The 20331-nt window shown below is 41.3% G+C and overlaps 1 long non-coding RNA gene across 3 annotated transcripts in view; it reads left to right on the forward strand.

Moving 5' to 3' along the window:
• The window catches only part of LOC138488242 (uncharacterized), a 499519-nt gene that overhangs the window by 307687 nt on the left and 171501 nt on the right, over positions 1 to 20331 (forward strand). The window lies entirely within an intron of this gene.

Here is a 20331-nt window from a genome sequence, read left to right on the forward strand (position 1 = left end):
AATTGACATTGTGCCCACTACACCTAAAGCACTTGTCGCGATTACAATCAATTTCGGTTCAATTGAAATAACGTTTTTATTAGATGTAAAGCTATCATTATATCATGAAACATCCTACAAAACAAAAATGCATTTTGATGACAAGCCGAAATGAGAAGTACACACTGGGCGCATCAGGAGATGGGAAGGAGGAGAAAGTGCAACGCTGTGGGAGGCGGGGCACATAGAAGCAAGCAGAGGGCCCATATTACACACAACCGCTGTTTCAAAATGTAAGAATGAATTTGAGAGGAAAATACTTAGAACCGATAATAAAAATGCGAAACAATTTAAAATGTATCTATATTATGGCACAGCTTTAATACCGAGTAGTGTAATAAATCAAAAATATATGTCAAGTATACTTTAGTTTGATCCCAACGAGTCATAAAAGTCACATGCAGTAAAAACAAATACAGCATATAAAATCATTTAAAAATCGATAGGGTTTACAAAATGCAAACACACAATAAAATAAGCAAGAGGAACGTTAAAAATATAAAATAATCAATTCAGAGGCCAAGGCCATTGAAACCGATACAACTTTCACCGCTACGAGTAAATGTTTCGATCTCTTTGACCAAGCCTGGGGCAGAACATTCCCCATAACATAAAATACCATTTCACAATCTCCCACCAGACAGAGGCACAAAGCCACTTGCATCTTTTTAACATCAAAATACCTGAAAAGCGGCATAACATTTTATCTCCTGAAGTAAACTTAGGCTGGACAGATATACTGAAGATATCAGTCAACAAGCTATGTCCTCATTCTTTCCTAAACAGATCATGTTATTTATGTTTGCCCGTGAACGGTCTCATTGTGGGCGTTTAGCCGAGCCATTATATGTGATACCCAACAGTGAACCAGGGGATTCCTAATCCTTTAGTATCAGAATCCCGTAGACCAAACGAATGAAGCCTCCTCTGTGTCATAGATGCCACTGCAGCGAGCACTAGCAGAGTGGGGAGAAGCGCTTTATTCAACATTTGATGTGACTTAGGTTTTTGGTAAACTGAAGTGCAACATTAGTTGCATTGCCCTTTTATTGATTTCTTTTTGCAGTTCCTACCTTATGGAAAATGATTCTATAACCATATTAGTACAATTGCGTACGTACCTTTACCTGCCCATAAATCCATGGAAAGGATTGCGTGAAAGCAAAAGAAACTTGGCATTAGAGAAAAAGAAGGGTGTGGAAGATCATATCATTCCATATAACATGTCCAGATGTTACAAACCTTGAATTGCCAGCCAAGTCAAACATGTATATGACGGCCCACTTTGGTCTTACAATATTGGTATCAAGCCGCAACTCAATATAGCAAATAGCAGGTAAAATACACAATATGTCGCTTAGTAGAATATCAAAAGCTTGCTATCTAATTGCACCCTTATGCGAAGTAATCAGTTGCGGTGCATGCTAACCCATCACAGCTTGTTACCAGTGCACACATTTTTTCGAAAGCCTTACCATATCACTAAGGAGCTCACTATGTATTTTGTTGCATCATCTTCCTTTGTGTCTTAGAAACCGTCCTGAAGTTGGAACCATGTTCGTGCCGTAGTGCTATTGTGATCCTCATTGGACAGTTGTGTATTAATGGTAGTTGCCATTTTACAATCGTTTACCTTTTGCAAATCATTCCCAAAAATGTAGCATGTAAGATGCGAAAACGAGGGCAAATAAAAAGCAGATGCCCTGGGGATTTAATAGGGGGCCTAGTAAGTACGTTCATGGATGAGCAGGATCCACCTTGTAAAACGCGTGCTTAATTTGGGAGTCCAATAGAGCGCAATATTTCTATTTCTCTTGCAAGTAACACAAACTTGTTTTGCAAGGTGCTTTTACCTGGATTAAATACATTCACAAAATCTCTACATTAACGACACATTCCGTAAGATCGCCTACAGCCATTTTGCTGAGACCTATTCAGTTGAGAAGGGAGATGAATCGCTGAGTTGGAAAGTAAGTTAGGGCCCTGCTTGTGAACATGTATGATAATGGCACCTTACCATAGAATTGGGCTGTAGAATTGCCTGCAAAGGAAGGGTGAGTACATGTGCACACCGAGTAGGGTCAGAACGCAGCAACAGTTTTGCAAGCCTATCGGTCTGTGGGTTTACTAGGAAAAATGGACCAAATGAACCCTGTGTTTGTGGCCTGATCAATACTCACATTAAAAGGATAGCAGACCTCAAGTAAGCTACAGGTAGAGAAGAAATGTATTCACGTAGCCCCCACCCCCATCCCCAAAGGCAATTGGCAGTCTTCAATCCCCATTTGAATAGCTGGAATTGATTGAATTTTCATCGTGCACCTAGAAACACAGCTCCAGAATTTCTTGTATCCACGTTTTCTAAAATGTGTTGCATTAATCATCAGTTTACATTTTGAGCAAAATGCTTTTTCTGTCTGTGAGTACCTCTATATTTTTCCATTGCTGCTGTTTTGTGGCATTCACACGCTTTCTTAGGTTCCAAAGTCCTCAGAAGCATTATTTTCCAGATGTCACAGTACCTACAGCTTGCAAATACTTATTCTGCCAAGGTGCTGAACAACCAGGAATGCAACTCCTTTTGTCAATTGCCTACGAATATATATCCCACAATGGAGTCAAAGGATTGATAACAAAGCAGACTACCATACAATGCCATTTTGGTTTAGAGAAATGTCTAAGATAAATTCTATAGGACTCTATTGTAAAAATCGATTAAGGTGCCTCAGATTTTCTGGGTCCACACAATTATTTGGCAGTCATTTGAGCAGCTGGTATCTAGGAGCTGATGAATAGCCCTAGGCATTTTGCGGATATTCACAGCAATATGTTGAGGGAGATGACCAATCCCTAGCTCTTAAATAACAAAAGTGCTTAGATGCTTGTGGCTTACGAACATAGTGACTATGAGAAGTTTCCAGCAAAAAACAAGGATCTGCTGAAAGGTCATCTATAAATGTGCGGTTTTGACATTCAAAGGTATTCAATAAGTGACTTCTTCCATAATAGATGCCCATTTGGTTGACTAAGACAATAATTAAGCGTTACTATCCAATCTGGTGGGCTAGATGGGGTGATATTGGCCCAGCGTCTGAGTAAAAGGCCTGTGTGTAGAAAGGGCATTTAACAAGGGTTCCCAGGCTGATATTACCCGATCCAGCATGCCGGAGAGTGTAGTAACGCTATTAGCACCCCAGGTTGCCTATCCGGTAACCCGGGGTGCTGAGGGCAGAGCATTTAGTTTAAATGAATGGGACGTCTACCGGCGTCACGTTCATTCAAATGAAATACTCGCTAAAAGATGGCCACCATAGATCTGAAGACGGGGCTCCTTTCAGAACCCCTCTTCCATTTCCATCACGGACACAGGGAGAAAGCCGCATGTGCCGCCAGGCTAAGCAGGTAAGTGGCAGGGAGGGTTAAAATAAAGAATTGAAGAGAAGGGAGAAGGGAGAGTGGAGGGAAGATGGCAGGCAGGGGAAGGAGCCATCGGGTGGCTTAGAGCGTGGGCTTGCATCATTAGGTGCAGCCCGCGTTACGAGCAACCTCGTTGGTTGCACACCCGTTCCCAATCGCTAATCAGAATTATCACCATGCAGGGAATCTAACATATTAATGAGAGGTGTGCTACATTTAGCATTAAAAATATTCTATGCATTGGTTTGTAGCTTGACCAAACATGCCCCTTCACTACCCATCTTGCCTGGAGTGTACTGTACTTTACAAAAAAAAAGTCTGGTAATAGTAAAGCAATGTGGAAGATATAAATTCACTGTAAAAGGGAAGATAACACAATCACAACCTACTTTCACAGCAACTGCCAGAACACCACTTGGGCAGTTTTTCCTGTAACACTGCCTAGATCGTGTGGTGGGTCAGAAGAAGGACACAGACTCTGGCGTTCCGTCACAGTGATTACTTTTATTAACTGAAAGGAATAAATGCCTATCTCTCCCTACGCTAAGGGTTTTCCCTGCCTAACAGAACTAAGGTGATCCTCAGTCATCAGTACGAGTCCAAATGAGAATCAGTCCACTGTCCAAACTAACTAAGTGTAACCATACCACGATTATATTACAACAACAAAAACCAGGAGAATGGCTCCCTTCTCCTGTAAGCTGGGTTCTTCACCAAGTTCATTTCAGTAACATATTCTCAAGTCGCTCTTGGTAACTACATTTATTAAGTCACACAGCTCTGATACTGGGTTCTTCAGTTTTCAACCTTCTCCTTCACTTGATTACTCTTTCTTTCTTTCTTTCTTATACACTTCTTGCCTTATTGTATTTATAATTATCCTTTCCTTTCATAGGGTAACTTTATCCAACACTGGGCACTTTTCCCTTGGCTTCTGGGCTTCTCAATCTTTATTTCACTGTCTTTGATTTCACTTTGGACTTGTCCCTTATTCTCTGTTTCAATCTGCTCTTCAGGTTTTTCCCTTTCACTGTGTTTTCTATTGTTTTCTATTCTTTAATATCTCAGGGTTTTCACTCATTCCATCTTAATGCTTTATCTTGACTGACAAGTATGAGCATTCCAATAATGATTGTTTTTCACTTTATTTGATATCAATACTTTTTTTTTCATTCGGTCTCAATGATCTTTCCTCATTCAATGTAAATTATTTATCTCAACTGAGATGAGTATGAGTGTTCCAGCAATGATTTTCCTTTCCTTCATTCAGTCCCAATACTTGATCTCAACTGGGACAAAAACAAGTGTTCCAGTAATGATTCTCTTTCTCTTCATTCAATGCCAATATCTTATCTTGACCGGGACAAGTATGAGCATTTCATTAATGAACTTCAGTCCCCCACCCGGGTCTCTCGCCTTCCCGGTTATCTGTCATGTTCAGGGATAACGTCACTGGGGTTCTCGACTGGTTGGGACATTCTCTTCCACTTGTCAGGTTGGCCTCTCGCAATTCCTGAGGTTTCATATATGATCTCTCCTGTCTCTCGTTTAACAGTATGTTCTGTGTTGAATCAAAGGAAGTGGTATCCCCATCATTCACAGACCCGCTGTTCCATTTCTGCTTGATTGTGGACCAGCCACCTATTGGCTCTTACTCGGGATGAAGAGGCCTTGCATCCACATCTGCCTTTCTTCTCTGTTCCTGTTCCCGATGCACTGCATCTAAAGTTTCACTCTGGTTTCTCTTTGGCATAGGACGCCACATGTCCAGCTTTTCTTCAGCATACATCTTCAAGCAAGTTTGTAACTTAAAGGTTTTCTCTCTCTCCCCTCCCCTCAATTTCCACCTCTTTGTTTTATTATGTTGCTGTTTGCCGTGGGACTTCCCCAGTGCAGTGTCGCAGTCCTTTCTCTCGGTTTCTTCTATGCCCTGTTTTCCTCCACAGATCTTTTTCCTTGTCTCAGCACAATATTGTTTTCCTTCAAAGGAATAATCAGAGTTTCTTGATTACAATAACATATTTTGGTATGTTTTTCATACCTTTCTTCACTGGGTATTTTTGGGGGTATTTTATTGGTATTTTCTTAGGGAGTTTCTTGTAAGAACGGGTGTCCTTGTCCCCAAAGGGTGAGTCTCTCCTGGTGAGATCCCGCTTGCCGCTCTCTCTAGTGAGGATGTTGCGGAGTGGGCTCACCACCCCAGCCTCACAGGGAAAGGCTCCACCTCCGGGAGAAGTGATGTATTCCTGTGATTTGTCACCATAGGTAGTTTGTGGGTTGTGCACTAGCCTCTAACATAATACAAGCTGACATTCCACAAATTCTAAACCCAGCAGAGTAACTCAGACCTTTATCCTTCCGATGTCAATAAATAGGGTACCAAAGGGAGGAATCCAGTATGAAGCGCTATATGAAAACCCAATTTTATTGGTAGCATTCAGCCATTTGATTTCCCAAGGGTATGATTAAACTAGGAATCACAAAAAATACACCCTGTCTTCCAAGCAATGCAATTTAAGGGCTACTCTATCCCTCAGAGAATTGAATATGGAATATACAAAGGGTTTAAAATGGTTGTTGGATCCACACTTAGCTCACCCAACCAATAGGGAGCCATGACTATTGCCAGAAAGCTTTATCACAAGATGCGTCATCAGGGCTTTTAAACCATGCTATTGGAATGATTGCTGTTGAACAGTGGTCTTGCTGTTAATGGCTTTATCACTTTATTGAATTTTAAGTTAAGACCATCACAAGTTGGTACAGGTAGGGTTATGTCTTCTGGACTTTTGAAGCAGCAGTGCTTGTTTGGAAGGTGCTGGTTGGTGAAGTAAAGGAAACGATTTTACATTAGTAACAGAGGTGTTAACCTGTGTGTGCCACAAGGATATTGTATTTCACCTCTGCTGTAACATGATCTTTTAGTTAACCTTGGAGTTACTTTGCAGAATTACACACACACATTGTCACAGGTAAAATGGAGGATAATACCATCTTTATTCAATCCACCTGGAAATCTCAAAATGGAAGTCATCAAACTGGATAGGTTTATACCAGGCCAATCCAGAAATAATGGTTGTCTCCTTCCGTAACATGATGAAAAGAGATGCTGTGGTTTGCTGACCTCTCTGGTCGAAATGGCTCTATTCAAGTGCTAGACCAGGCAAAGTCTCCTGGCATGATTTTTGATTATACTATGTCAATGGCATTGTATATTAGTAGCCTCATCAGCTCCAAACATTTTCATTTTATGGTCTTAAAACATCATTGACTCTTATTGTCAGAGCGTGAGAGCACTCTTCTAGGTAAGGTGATTGTCAGTTTTAAATTGGATTTTTGCAATTTCCTATATGAAGGTTCAACTAAATATCTTATCCAGCGACTACGGATCTTAAAAAATGCTGGGGCCACTATTGTGACAAATAGCAGATAACTAAAAGGCAACACTGTCCTCCAGTACAGGTTAGAATCGAATTTAAACTCCTAACAATAATACACAAGACCCTGTATGGCTCTGCCCCAACGTATATGAGCCAGAGTTTTGCCTGATACAGTTCTATTTGTCCCCTCAGATTGTCATTGCGCCCTTCTCCATCAGTTCCGAGATTTAATAGATCTAGAGCCTTCGGCCAATCCTGCATAGTGATCAGTTATCGGTTGTAAGCTTTGGAACAATCTCCCTGGAAACATTAAGGACATTTCCGACCTCATGTAGTTTAAGAGGTGACTGAAGACCCCTCTGTCTGATTTTGCTCAGTAATCTCCCCGGTGAGCTCCTAATCGCCTTCTTTCTTCCTTTTCTATATCGGAAGAGAAATGAGAAACCAAGTCTGGCAGGGGTGCTGATCGTCATTGACTAAACTAAATGAAACTAAACTGAGTCCAAGACCTATTGTTACGTACCTTTGTACCTTCCCTCCAAGCTCAAGAGTGCAGTGGGTGTTGTTCTTTTGCCTTTTCAAGTTTATACGTTTGTTTCTTACAGTGTTCCTTAACCCTCGCTACAGATAGCAGAATATAATGCAGGATTATTGTCTTTTACATAACCTCACTGCAAGTTCAAGAATTTAAGCTGCTTGTTCTCTTTTCTGCTAAGGTTCAGTTATTGTTGTGCACTTGTTAAACTCCCCTCCTGGGTCCAAAATGTCTTGCAGGACTCTCTTCTAATTACAATTGTTAGTTGTATTTATTAGTTGCTTGGGAACATCCACTACAAGTTCCATGATGCAGCACAACGGGGCTCTTACAATTCTCACTGGTAGCTGGTATGCTCTTAGAAACATTTACTACAGATTTCAGGATGCAATACAATGGGTCCCACAATTTGTATTGGTAGTTAGTATGCATTTGGGGTTTTCACAGTTCTCATTGGCAGTTGATGTGCATGTGTGAACATTCACTGCAGCCTCCAAATTCTGCACAGTCGTTCTTTTGGGCTTACAGTTATCTGTGCTATCCCGCAGACTAACTAATGCTCCCCCCCCACCTTCCTTTGGTCTTGGAGGGGTGTCTGTCCCACTTACACAATAGTGATTTGATGTTTGATCCAAGCTCTCCCACTGAATAGTCGCTCACCTAGGTGCCGCTTGGTAAGACATGTTCGCGCTCTGTGCTCTGAATTGTGCCCTTCCTGCCATCTTCCCCTTCTTCCTCCGCTTCTCTCTTACTACCCCGACTGACTACTGTCATTCCGTAAGTTGATGGGGCATCTAGAGATTTCTAGAAGCCTTGGTGTATGACTTGGGTAGTGCTCTCGTTCGCAAGTCCTTCTACCTCTTTGGAAGCATTCCTTCTCACTGTCTGCTCTCTGGCTAGGTTATTTGCCTTCTGGAGGATGCTGTTCATCCGACACTCTCCTCGGCTCCAGCAGGGTCAGGCCACCCTTCAGCAAGCACAGTTCCTCAGGCCTTTTGCAATTCAACAGTGTTAATGTGCCCCTACTCCTTCCTGCATTTCAAAACTCTATACTCTGAAGGGAAAGCCTATTACCAGCAGTCAGAGCCCTGTCCAGACTCCCACACTCCTATCAAACAATAGGGGGGCTGAGTTCAAGAATACACTCCTCCAGGTCGCACTAAACCAACCAAAGATACAGTGTATTCATGTATAAAAAAATATCTTTTAATACATTTCATATCAATCCATCTTTCCCATTTTCATTGTGAGCAACAGCACCAATAAATACAAAGCATCTTACTTGTACAAAACAAGGGGATAAGATAAATGTGTAACGTAAAGAGTGAGTGCTGTGCCTCAACAAAACCATCCCAAGTGTCCACAACTCAACGTACAACATTCTAAATGCTTGTTAAAAAATATATACAAATGCTTCTCGAATTACTTCACAAAACAAACCACTACATGCAACATCTACATCCACGTTTCAACCCTTATTAATAATTCTAGGGTCTTCATCAGGACAATTATCCCTCTTGTTTCTTTGCCAAAATAGATTTCACAATTTCATCAAAAATACGAAATATATTGCTTAAGTTGCTCACTAACATACCAAATGACATTGTCTCGACCAAATAATTAATGTTCTTTTTTTTTTTTTTTACAATTCCCACATAGTCTTTTGGGATATTCAACTCCTCTGCGTCTATAATCGCGGTCAGTTGTGTTGCATCTACGGGAAAGAGATTTTCTTTACTTTTAGTAAATTCATATAATTAATAAAGAAATAATTTTGAAATATTTAGAAACTCTGCGAGCAAAGGGTTAGTGCAGAACACTCACACCTTACGTGATAGTCCTTCTCTCCTAATTCTTTCACATATTTTCACTTCCTTTCAGTTACTGGTTTACTACTTTAGCTGAGGACCCACCCGTAACACTTTGTCTTAGTGTGAATCTGTTCAAATACATCTGGGTCAGTGACCTAATTGAATGTATGCCATGCACAAACTTGTAAGTGCATGGCACATTATTCTTCTTCATTTATGTATAGCGGTATATGGCCTCCTCTGTTGACTGGTAGAAGTCGCTTACCTTGGTGTGGAACTGTTGAGATGTGTGTGTGTGTGTGTGTGTGTGTGTATGTAAGTTCCCTATTTAGGTGCATACAATGTATAGTGTTTTCTTTAATTGAGTAGCCTGTTATTTCTTCCTGTCAACTTACTTGATATACAGCACGCGTCATCAACTATTGTGCTCCCAAATAACGCTGTGATTACTCCCCTGTTGAACTGCGGTAGTGATTGATGAAACTCTGCGTTCGCATATCCGTGTATATTTCAACAGCAAACTCAATGGCATTTCCGTACCACTATAGGAACGGAAATATAGTACTGCACTCGTTTGTAATACACCTAGACATGCGGACATTTTGAAATACATCCAAATTACTTATTCAATTCCTAGGCTTTTCATGCATTCTTTTGGCAATATGGCCAGAGGAGAGGGGGCATTACTGGTCGAGTAATGCCCCCGGGGCCATAGTTAGAAGCCCTATCGAAGCAAGGGCTTTAACAGCGCCTCGGGTCATTACCCAACCAGTAATGCCCCCCACCGAGGGTCATATTGCTATTAGTACCCCGGCACGTCGCACCGGGGTACTTATTGCAATTTTTCTCGGGTCGAGAAACGGCGCTGCAACCGTTTCTCGACCCGAGAGAAAAAAGCACAAAAAATGGCTGCCAGGGATCGGGGAGAAGGGACTTCATGTAGTCCCTTCTCCCTTCCCATGACGGAAATTAAAACAAATGTCAAAAAAGTAAACATAAAAATGCCTATCATGGAATGAGCGAAAGGACTACACGTATTCTCTTCTCCCTTTCCATGGCGGCCACTCGCAGAGAGAACTCTGGGACGCGGCAGGGCTCAGAGGCTTGTCAGAGAGGTAAGGCTTGGGCGAGGGCAAATGAGCTTGCTTTTTACAAGCTCATTGCCCCTCGCCGGGTAATAATATGCGTTATCGGTTTCTTAAAACTGCGTGATATTTTTATGTATTTGTTAATCATGTATTCAATTATGTTTTTAATTATCACAGCCCTCTTGATTCTTTGCCGAATCACATTAATTTCTACATCCTCGAAAGGCTAAACCGTTTGATTTACCCTTTCAACCCAGCCTTGTGGGTTTTTAAATGATAAATCCATCCAATTGTTGATGTTGCCTCCTCTCATGCTAGTGTAGACTGTTTTTACTACCCACCATTCGAGAGTCTCAGAACTATGGGCATTATCCAGATAGTGCTTCACTAGAGGTTTGGTATTATCCTTACTAGGCAATTTGGAGCAGTGTTCTTCTATCCTGGTGGTGATTTTTCTAGTAGTCATCCCTATTTATAACCGTGAGCAGGGGCGTTTGATGGCATATATTATTTGCTTGGTTTGACAATTCAAAACGTTTCTTAATTTCCAGACAAAGTTATTGTAGGTGAAAGACTTGGGTCACTTTGGTGTATTTACAATTGTGTACATTGTCCACAAAGGTAATTATAGCCGGTTGCATTTCCCAAGAAAGGGGCCCTGTTATACATTTTTTAGATTTAGGTTGAAGGCTTAAACGCAGATACTGCCGTTTTGTGGTCAGGCAGCTGTGGTGAAGGGACCACATTGACCGCATCACACACACCCGGACAAGCATTTCCCTGGTCATAGAACAAATGTTTTAGGGTAAACAACCCAGAAAAATTGCATGTCCCATAATTCCCCTCTTGAGCAAAACCAGGACTAGATCAAAGGAGTGGAATTGTTCACCCAGGAGGGGATGGACCATACATCAGGTCACATAGGCCAGAAAGAAGACCAGAAGACCGGAAAACATGTCCCTAAGCTAGAAGGCCCACGTCATGCTAACAAACCAACAAGGGACTACATCTCCCATAAACCCTTGTTTCCATCAGAGCATATCCCGGTCTGGATTAGCAAATGCACTTACAGATTTCGATTCAGAAAGATAGTGGGGAAGACCAGGGTAGTGTTTTACATCCCCCAAAGGGAGCAGTCTTGGGGGAACACCCACCTCTCCCCACTGCATTTGCAGAGTGGCAGCAAGAAACCCAGTCCTCCTCTGCACAGTTAACAGACACACAGACAGAGCTCCACTTCCTTACCTCTCTATCAGGATCATTGGTTAGGCAAGAACTCATGTCTTCCTCACAACTGCCAGCACAAGGGAGACGGAAGTTGTTCCATGTGATAATGTCGCCAGGACAAATGTACTAGGTAGGTGACTTTTTTTCCCCTGAATATTCTACGAGGGGTATCATTTTATATTATAAACTCCCATTGTAGAATATTTGGGGAAAGTGTTTGATTTTAATGAGGGTAGATTCTTTGGGGAAATTTCCAGGGCGACTTTATCACTGTACACTACAGAAGTACCTGCAGCTGTAGCTACCATTAAAAGCAAGAAAGAAGTTATTTTCAAACTCCCACCCCACATGTTTAATACATACTCTGAGCTGCTTCACCTAAGAGAAATACAAGATGAAATTCAGAGAATGGAAACTCCACTGACTGAGACAAGAGAACAAATTAGCAGTTCCTTCACAGCCAGCAGCAAACACAGACTCAAGTTGGTGACTTCCCTATTGAAAGACTTCCCCCACAAAAACCTAGGACTGCAAAGCATCCCTGCCATGGAGCAGGCATGTGACCCAGTACTGTAGCAACCGTAGTGGCAGGGGAGGCAGCTTGCCCATCCACAAGGCTCCAAAGAGCAGAAAGTCAGGACAACTTGGACAGTGTGGGACTTTTTCCGAGCTGCTGCCTTGTCGGGAGGGCACTATGGCTCAGAGAAAGTGCCCCACCTACTCGTTCTCTGCCATCCTGAGTTGCACAGTTTTTACACTTCTTTTGTTTTATCAGCGCCATGTAACAGTTTAATTTTATGGCTGCAAGCCCTCTCTATTTGGGCCTTTCTTGAAAGGACCTACTCACCTTCAGGGCCACAACGAGCAGCACAAAATTGAGGAGACAAAAAGCACCTTAACAATGGCCTTTCAATTACCGATGCAGGGAGTAAATGTTCACCCTCCTAAACCATTTTTGGCTACTATTGGCAAACCTTCCATACCATGGCGAGAATGGAAGGAATACTGGAAGAATTATATTAATATCATTGATAGTGTAACTTCCACGGCAAGCAAAAATAAAATGTTGCTTTTGCATTCATTAGGCCCTGAAGGGCACAGAATCTACAGAGAATTACCCCCTCAAGGAAGTGAAAGCAATGATGAAGATGGTGACAATGCAGATTAATATGATTTGGCTATGCAAGCCCTAGATAATTATTACCAACCAAAGATAAATGTGGCTGTTAATAGATATTATTTCTATACTAAGAAACAGGCAAGCGAAAGTGTGGATGAATATGTCAATGCACTAAAGAAGTTGGCCACGAGCTGCAATTTTGGAAGAGAGGTAACCCAAGATGAATTGATCCGAGATCAAATAATTATTCATATTAACAGCACAGTAGTGCAAGAGAGATTATGGTTGTGTGGCAATCTGTCTCTAGAAGAGGCAATAGCTATTGCTAAAAAAGTAGAAAACACAGCGACGTGCAGTAAAGCCATCAGAGAACGTGAGAGCGATCTGGGAATCAAAATGACTAAAGTTAACGCTGTAAAAGAAAATGAACTATCTAAGGAGATCAATTCAGTGAGAAGTAAGGAATGGAAGAATAAAGAAGTGAGCAAATACTCTGCAGAAAGGAAAGAAGAGGAGAAAATAAAAGGAACATACACAGGAAGATGTTTTAGATGTGGAAAAAAGGGACATTATGCGAATTCACAACATTGCCCATCATTGAATAAAAAGTGCTTGAATTGTGGAATGAAAGGTCACTTTAGTGCCATGTGCAGAAATAAGAAGGGAAACCCAAGGGTAAAGTATATACAAGAGGAGGAAGAGGACGAAGAAGAGAAACGCGGAGTGGACATAGTTATGATGGTGAGGAGTGGCAGCAAGAAATCCACTCATAAGACTGCTTTCAAAATTGATGGTATAGTGTCAGATCCTACTGAGGATTCAGGTTCTCCGTACACTATCATAACGAAGGAGAGATGGCAAGAGTTTCAAAAGGTTTAAATCCTGTTCTGAAAAAGTCAGACATAAGAAACCCTGGGGCTTTTGAGGGTTCAATGATCCAAATATTGGGATATAGGCTTGTGCTTATTGAGTTCAGAGGGAGAATGGCTGAAGTCAAAGTATATGTAGCCTCTAAAGGTGTAAATGTGTTGGGTTGGGAAGATCAGGCAAAACTACAGATAAAGTTGAATGCTGGAAGTGTGGAGCCAATTTCTATAGTGGTGGCCAACAATGAAAGGGTTGGTTCTAAAAAGGGGAATTTAAATATATTAGAGGGAAAGAGAGAGAGCTGTTTCCAAATGTGTTCAGTGAAAAACTGGAAGGTTACAAGGATATAAACATAACATTTTAGTGAAACCTAATGTTCAACCCATGATGCATACTGTGAGACATATTCCCATAGCCTTGAGAGAGGGTGTCAAGGCGGAATTAAACAGATTGAAGGAAGAATTGAAGAAGTTGATGCATCTGAGTGGGTATTTCCCATTGTGGTTGCCAAGAAATCCAATGGTATAGTGAGAATATGCATGGACCTTAGGGAACTTAACAAGGTTATAATTGTAGAGATGTATCCACTTCCAGTTATCACTGAAATGCTAAATTTAATTGCTGGAGCTGACATGTTTTCCACTATTGATTTATCTGCGGCTTATCACCATATACAGTTACACCATGAGTCAAAGGAGTTCACTATTTTTATTACACCGTTTGGAATGTATATGTATGCTAGCATGCCATTTGGTTTTGCCTCAGCCGTAGCGGTATTCCAAAGAGTAATGTCACACTTACCAGAGTATATGACATATTGGTGTGTGGCCCAGACACGGAAGAACATGACCAGCGATTGTGTTGGGTACTAAAAAGATTAGAGGAGAGAGGATTAACAGTGGAATACACTAAATGTAAATTTGGTAGTAGATTACTTGGGACATTATCTGTTGGTGGTTACAAACCCAAAGCTGACGCTATGGAAGCTATAGAGAGAGCACCTTATCCCAGTTCCAATGATGATTTGATGTCTTTTTTTTAGGGTTGGCGGAGTATTCCAACACATTTATCGAACACTTTGCTGAAATAACCCAACCACTGAAAGAAATGATGAAGAAAATTGTAAGATTCATGTGGAACAGTGAACATGAGAAATGTGTAGACATTGTTTTAAGAGGTGTATACTTGATGCACCGTTATTAGGAAGGAAGTCTACCATTACGGTGGATGCCAGTAGCAAAGGTTTGAGTGCGGTTCTATCTCAAAGTGATGGAGAGAGAGAAAGAATAATAATGTTCACTTCTAGAGCTATAGGTGATACAGAAACAAGGTATTCTGTGATTGAAAGAGAATTGCTAGCATGTTGTTGGGGGTAGAACATTTTCGGCAATTTGTTTGAGAGATAAATTTACAGTTAAATCGGATCACAAACCTTTAGTGGAAGTGTTCACTGTCAAAGGCATGTCTAAAGCTACACCTATGTTTGCTAGATTAAGCCTAGAGCTTATGGTGTATAATTGTGAAATTTAATATGTTCCAGGCAAAAGAAACGGTATTGCAGATTTCCTATCTAGAATGCCTTGTGACGAGAGCATGGCTAGTGTGAATATGAAGGGAATTGTTTTAAGATTTTGATGAGCAAGTGTGCAGAATGCTTAAATGTGAATCTGATGAGAAGATATGTGGCGTACTCAAGGCTGCGAGTGTAGACTGGTGGAGGAAAGAGTGTACAGATGACAAGATTTTGAGTCAAGTAATGGAATGGGTAGTGAATGGTTGTCCGGACAAGGTTGATGATGAGTTCAAAGGTTATGCAGGGGTTAGAGATGAATTAACCATTGAGGGTGAATCTGTTATGAGAGGAAGTAAGGTGGTACCACTTGAAGTGTTGAAGGAGAGATCATAAATGTAGCTCATGAAGGGCACCCAGGTCTATCAATTACTAAGAGGAAATGTTTTGGTGGCCAGCCGTGGATACATGTGTGGAGAGATGTTTACGTCAATGTATGGCTTGTAACAATTGTGATAAGAATATGGTTACTAAGAGGTCGCCTTTGACTCCTATTCCGGTTTCAGAAGGAGCATGGGAGGAGTTGGCTGTGAATGTGTTGGGTCCCTATGAGGCGTTAGGACATGGAAATAGATTTGTGTTGGTGTTAGTGGACAGGTACACCAAATCGCCAGAAGGAGCAGATATGGATTGTGTTACGACCAAAAGGGTGATTGAGTTTTTGGAAAAGATATTCAGAAAGGAAGGAGTACCAAGTGTGATTATAAGTGACAATAATTCTCAGTTTCGCCGTAAGGAGTTTCTGGGGTATGTTGAAAGAATGGGTTTTCGATGGAAATATTCTTCTGTTACCACCCTGAGAGCAATGGAATGGTTGAAAGGCTGAACAGAGTTATTGGTGACTGCATACAATTGGCATTGAGAAATGGATTGGATTGGAGAGAAAACCTTATTGATTTACTGTGGAGTATAAGAATAACTCCACACAGTACCACAGGGGGTTCCCCTTGCAGGTTAATGAGAGGCAGAGAACGAAACAGCTAATTGTGCCTGTTTTGGCTTAATGATAAGTTGGGGATGCCTGCTGATGATAAGGATTTGGTGACTAATAGTATTAAGCGTAGTCGGCAAAAATGTAAGGATTACCATGATAAGAAATTTAAGGGCAATGTTATATGGAAGAGGGAGAAGTTTTGTGTGGGAGATTTAGTGAAAGTGAAGAAAGTACAATGTGTAAGAAGGGTGAATCCACAGGTTTTCTAAACCCGTAAAGGTCATTGAATGTTTAAAGAAAGCAGTGAGAATTGAGGGTGGAACAGTTTGGAATTCTAATAGAGTCTTAAAGTTGTTGAAGGATAGAGTGAAAGGAGATGAGAATGTGGTAGTAAGGAAGTGGGATCATTGGGATTATCCCTTTAGAGTGTAGAGGAGGTCCCAAATAAAACCTACACTCCAATCGTCCATTTTGAAGTACCAGGAACGTTCACACCGAGATATGTGACGTATAATGAGCAAATAAACCAGCAGAGAGCCGCAGTAGGGCTCTGCCCAGTGCCCATCAGAAGAGCAACAACTATTGAAGTACTGATACCCAGAAAACCATGGACATTAAGGTATCCATTAAGGAAACCCTACCAGCAAATTAAACAAAATGAAGATTGCCTAAGTACTGTCCCGGAAGAAACCAAAAAGGTCTTAATGGAAGATGAATGGTAACGTCATAAGGACCTGACAGACTCACAGATAGAAGAAATGACGACCCGAGAATGACACAAAGAGACGAAACGCCATGAGTAAGGATATCGTGAACTTCAAACAAAGGAATGATGTCCAAATGTAAGAAAATTAAGCTGTAAACAATACAAAGACAGTCTACCAGTGTACACCTGTAAATATGCTTGGAACCGCAAGAACGCTAAGAAAACAGTGCGGCTTGCTGTGCGTGGTAGAAGACTAGTGCAGCAAGCACCATTATACATAATCTACCTCAAAACAAAGCACAGTATTATAAATGTATTTCTACTTTGCACAAAAAGCAGAATCAACCCAGGTTACTAAAGGTCAAATGAGCAGAGATTCATATTTAGCAAAACGAGAAGAGACGGCTTAATCGAAACTTAGCAGAAGCAACTCGTGCCAGGGAACCCAAGGTCATACCAGTAGACGAGGTGAACAGTAGCTACATTTAATTGAAACTAAGAACAGAATATCCTGCCTCTGAAAGGTTGAGATAAGAAGACGTAGGCAGGTGGCGGGCTAAATAAGAATCAAATACACAAATTGAGAGAAACTAGACAAATTCACGGTGTGGGAAGCATGTGACCAGCCGAGCAAGAAGAAGCGAGGGTTCACACCCATGCTTGGCACCCGACCAAACAGAGATATCAGAACCTTTCCAGACAGAAGATGCAGTTTTGAGCCAACCACAGTGAACTAATTGACACATGGCTACTAAAGTGATGATTGATTGATTGTAACCATAATTGGAGGAAGGCCGGGTAACTAAGGGGCACCCCGCACCTGGCCGACCATTCTGTGTGCTGCTAAGCAAAGTAGAAAAGTATGCATGGGGTTGGTGCCAACCCAATCACAATGGACCAAATAATCTAGGGTCCAATAGTTAGTAGAACCAATGAGACGTCGTACTTTTATTGACGTCTACAGTAGTCATTTTGAAGGAACCAATGGAATTGCATGTTAACTTTTGAGGTTACACGTCAATTATGAGTTTTGAGTATAAATGTTACAACTTGTATGAAGTTCGTTGGAGTTGAAGCGAGACGGACGATCGCATCACTGCTGATATCCATGGCTCCCCGTTTTTTGTACTTGTCATTCAAGGGACTCCCTTTGCTAAACCATTGAGTTGTCCTTATTGATTGGTGTTGGAGTAATGAATCTGCACCCCCATCCATCTCAAGGGTGCGGCTAGTACTTCTGAGCAAACCTCTATGGGCCGGCTGGGGGTCTCGGAGTACAAGAGGGCAAGGTAGTTGTGATGTTAAGGGTATGAGTGTTAGTACAAAAGGAAATTGTACCACTAGCAATGAATCTGATTTTGGTGATGCAGAAGGTCAGAACAATGAGTTGGGTGGTTTGTCTACTCAAAGTATTGTTCTGTTGTATTGTTTATTCATTTATAGAGCGCTCCGGGCCCTCGGGCATCTGGGTGCATTACAGGGTACAAAGGTTACAATTGATTTAAACATCAAATACATTTACAAGCTTTCATGACTTATATACAGAATATACAACAATTATTTACAGTTTCTTATTGTGTTGATGCTGGAATACTTGAGTTCGGAAGCCACATAGGTCACAGGTCACAGGAGTGCAGCCAAAGTTTAGTACTGTTCTTAAATGAGTGAAAGGGGGGTGTGGTTCTTAAGGAGTCAGGGATAGATTATTTTTTTGTTTAAAATTGGGTTTCTAATGCTGTTCGATTGCGCCTTTCTGGCGGGGCGTGAATCTAGTCACAAGGTATTGTGGGGCCTTTTTGATGAGAATTTTGAATGTAAGGTTAAGTGATTTAAGCTTTATTTGTGTCTATTATGGCGAGCCAATTGGTAGTGTGTCTCGCGTGGGAGATGCCTAGGGCAGATCTTAAGGCGTTATTTTGGAGGGTCTGAAGTTTATTGATGTTGTGTTTACTGGTGCCCAGATATAAGGCATTATAGTAATCCATCTTAGAAACGATCAATGCACGTGCAATCGTGGTGCAGCTTTCAGTGGACAGGAATGGTTTACAAGTGTGGATCAGTTTACAGGTGTAACTGGTGGCAGAAGCTGTGGCATTGACTTGTTTATTGAAGTTAAGTGTACAGTCCAGATAAAACCTAAGGTTTTTACTTCCTTAGATTCTTTGATATTAATTCCATCAATGATGATGGAATTCTATTGAGGGGAGGGTTTATTCAGTCTGTTAGTTGACCCAATGATTAAGAGCTCCGTCTTATCATCATTGAGACACAGGCCATGGGTGGCCATCAATGTTTGTATGATAAGATAGATTTTATTGATCAGCCCTACATCTGTGTCGTAGTCCTCTTGGATAGGGATGAGGATCTGGGTGTCGTCAGCATAGTTGGTATATGAGACACCCAGATTGTCTAGTATATCGAAGAGGGGTTTAGTGAATATATTATACGAGGTTGGAGGGACACAGGATCCCTGTGATACTCCACATGTAATTGGTACTTGGTCCGCTGCAGAGGAAGGTGAGAAAACTCTCATGGATCTATTATCTAGAAATTAATTGATCCATATAGTAACTTCCTTTGAGAAATGGGCTGCTGATTTTAGATGGTTACACAGAACTTTGTGATCAACCAAATCAAACGCGGTGGATAGGTCCAAGAGGAGGAGAATGGAAGCTTCTCCATTGTCTTTCCCGTCATCCAATAGGCTCTTAAGGTCAATCTCTGTCCTGTGTCTTGGTCTGAAACCCGATTGACGTGTACCTAATAAGTTGTTAATCTCCAAACAAGATTGAATTTGGAGGTAAGCAGCCTTATCCAGGATTTTAAGAAGGAATGATACCGTAGTGATTGGCCTGTAGTTGGTGGGGATGTTAGGGTTTAGATTTGTCTTTTTTAGTAGGGGTAGTACCCAGGCGTCTTTTAGGTTGGTGGGAACTGAGCATGATTTGAAGGAAGAGTTGATGAATGTGGTAATGAAGGGAGCTAGGTACTTGACAGCTTCTTTAATAATCGGTGCTGGACCCGTATCCGCGAGACATCTGGAAGGTTTAAGAGAGGTGTAATGATCCTTTCTACCTCTACTGTTGAGATAGATTTGAATTTGAACTGGTTACTTGGATTAATTTGTTTGGATGCAACCTCCTGCAGTATAGTTTCTTGTGTCTCTAGTGCAATCTTGTATAATGTCATTTTTTTGGCTACAATTTTGTCTTGAAGCATGGCTATTTTGTTGCAAAGGGCAGCTTGGATGTCTGTTAACCAAGTTTTATTTTTGAATCATGAGTCATTGGGAGTTGTAGGGGATTAGAATTCTCTTAGGATAGAGAAGAGTTCCCTGGTGCTCGAGTTGCCTTTTTTTATTCTTTCATTAAAAGTATCTTTTTTAGTTTGAATGATTTCCTTTTTGTACCTGTCTGATAGGGAGGTGAGGTAATTCTTATTCTGTTCACCCGGGTTACTTTTCCATCTGGCTTTGGCATGTATTTTCTCTTTACGTAGGGCTTTCAGGCTGGGAGTAAACCAAGAGTTCAGGTGAGCTCTAGGTTTTTCTTTGCTGAGTTTGAGCAGTGCACTTGAGTCGATTGCCGAGTTGATGGTATTATTATACAGGTCAACTAGTGCCGTAGGGTCAGAGGGT

This window comes from Ambystoma mexicanum, chromosome 9 (genome assembly GCF_040938575.1).
Source record: "Ambystoma mexicanum isolate Mex_15411 chromosome 9, UKY_AmexF1_1, whole genome shotgun sequence".
Taxonomy (NCBI): Eukaryota; Metazoa; Chordata; class Amphibia; order Caudata; family Ambystomatidae; genus Ambystoma; species Ambystoma mexicanum.